Source organism: Mauremys reevesii, linkage group 14, assembly GCF_016161935.1.
Source record: "Mauremys reevesii isolate NIE-2019 linkage group 14, ASM1616193v1, whole genome shotgun sequence".
In the NCBI taxonomy this organism is placed as follows: Eukaryota; Metazoa; Chordata; order Testudines; family Geoemydidae; genus Mauremys; species Mauremys reevesii.
In genome coordinates this window covers 27704409-27706669 of record NC_052636.1, presented here as the reverse complement: position 1 = coordinate 27706669, position 2261 = coordinate 27704409, and the positions used below count along the sequence as shown (strand labels likewise).

Genomic DNA, 2261 nt, shown 5'->3' with positions numbered 1-2261 from the left:
CTCAGAGGGCGCAGAATCTCAGCTTTCGCCTTTGTTAAAGTGAGTTGCCGGCCCTCAGCACCTCCCCAGTGTAAACGGAGACAGTGTTGCCTTGCTGGGGCTGCCAGCAGCCTGAAGCTGTAGCTCTGAGAGCGTGAACTCTCCTGTCCCCTGTTAATGTCATCGGGGTGTCAATGGAAATGGCAGCACTTTGATGTGAACATTAAACGTTCCCTGGCTGATCACTCGAGCAGGTGGAACGGGGAGGGGGAGGGAGTGAAGCCTTTGTGGGGTGGGAATATGGGGTTGCTGTAGGGAGGGAAGAACAGAGGAGAGACAACAACAATAAAGCGAGAGAGAAATGGGGAAAGGAGGGTGGGAAAGGCAGGGAAACACAGGGAAGAACCAGCAGGGCCCTACAGGGTGTCCGGGAAGGGGCTGTTTTCCTCCTGAGTGACACTGAACGTGACAGGCTAAGAACTAAAATTTATTTCCCATACGAAGGGCAGATTCCCCCCTTGTTCTTCGTATGTGGGTGTCCCATGGAGAGCAGTGGGTGTTCTGCTGTGAATGGAGCAGGGCACAGAGTCCTAACCCGATGCCCTGGCCACTGGCCGTAACGGACAGGGCAGTGTGGCCCTCTCTGCCAAAGGAGCTGGACGCCCCAGGGTTACTGCTTCAGCTGAAGGGTTGGGGGGTTTTGGCATTAAAGGGCCCACGTTCATTCCCTGCTGGAGCCCTGGGCTCTGTCTGTGGCCACTGTCAACATATAGGACCTGCCCACTCTTTGGTTTGTGTCTCCTCCCTTTCCACATAATCCCCGTGCTGGTGCCCCTTGTTACTGCCGTAACCCAGCGTAGGGGGGGCTCTGCCCTCCCCCAGAACCAGAGCGTCCCTGAGAAAGCTCCTGAATAATGTCTCCGTTCCTTGCTCTAGTGTCTCCCCACTTCCCATCTCTCTGGGGAGCACAGGGCTGAGGTGACTCACCCTGACATTGACTATCTCAGGCTACAAAGCTCAGATCCAGGTTTTGTGAAGTTTGGGGGTTGCTGGGCTCAGGGTCTGGGGCTCAGGCCTATTTCTCATCCCTCCTTTCCCCAGCAGGGAGGATGGGACGTTTCGGAAGCGAGAGCCGTCGTTTGCGGAGCTGGAGAAGAGACTCAGCGATTTCTCTCTGCAAAGTGCCCTGCTGCAGGAGGTGCTGCTGGGATTCAAAGGTGAGTTGGAGTCTGGGGGTGGCGTCTCCACTGGTTAGAGCGACCCTGACCCTGGGAAGGAGTCGGGGACTCTAGTGATGTCACTGATCCTGGGCTCCATCTCACAGCCCAGCTCAGCAAGTCGCCCTTCCCCATGGAGCAGCCCTGTGGGGCTGGCTCTGTCTGCAGCGGCTGCGTTATCGGCCTCTGATCTCTGTCACCATCTCGTCGTTAACAGCAGTTCCATTAATAAGCAATGGGGGTTTCTCCATGAATGTGAGGGCCTGAATTCTCACCTCTCCCATCTTCTCCTTCCCCTAGAGACGCTGCAACGGGAGCTGGGGAGCGACACAGGTACGTGTCTGTCTCTGACTGGCCAAGGGGAGATTTCAGCCCAATAACCATGTTAAGGACAGGGGATTGCAGCCTCCAGCACCTGGAAGCTGTGTAACAATGGGAAGCGATGTTACTTTGTTCTTGCACCACTATATTTTCAACAGACTTGTCTCAAATATTTTAGCTCAGGGATCAGGAACCTTTGGCACACAGCTCACCAGGGTAAGCACCCTGGCAGGCTGGGCCGGTTTGTTTACCTGCCACGTTGGCACGTTTAGCTCCCACTGGACACAGTTTGTCACTCCAGGCCAATGGAGGCGGTGGGAAGTGGCAGGCAGCACATCCTTCAGCCTGCGCCACTTCCTGCATCCCCCATTGGCCTGCGACGGCAGACCGCGGCCAGTGGGAGCTGCAATCGGCCGACCCGTGGACATGGCAGGTAAAGAAACTGGCCCGGCTCACCAGGGTATGTGGATTGGAGTTTCCCCAAGGTCCTTTAAGTGTTTCTTGATTTGCAAATTCCTTTCTGAAGAAGCTGATCTAATGCTTTACTAAGGCTACTTCACAATCAAAACACATTGATGTACAAGAACATAGCCAATATTCATAACTTTAACTGCAAAAATGATACACCCACACAGGTAGTATCATCATCATCAGCAGCAAATTATAACCTTTTCATAGGCACCTTACACGACAACCGTTGTACAACATTTGCTGCAAATATAGAACAGTGGTTGCACCAATGAA

General features: G+C 54.0%; 1 long non-coding RNA gene across 1 annotated transcript; it reads left to right on the top strand.

The window, feature by feature from the left end:
* On the top strand, positions 1–1530 carry LOC120381747. The gene is made up of 3 exons (XR_005588149.1): positions 1–39; positions 1084–1196; positions 1497–1530. It is a non-coding gene; the product is annotated as an uncharacterized LOC120381747 (long non-coding RNA).
* Positions 1531–2261: the final 731 nt, after the last annotated feature.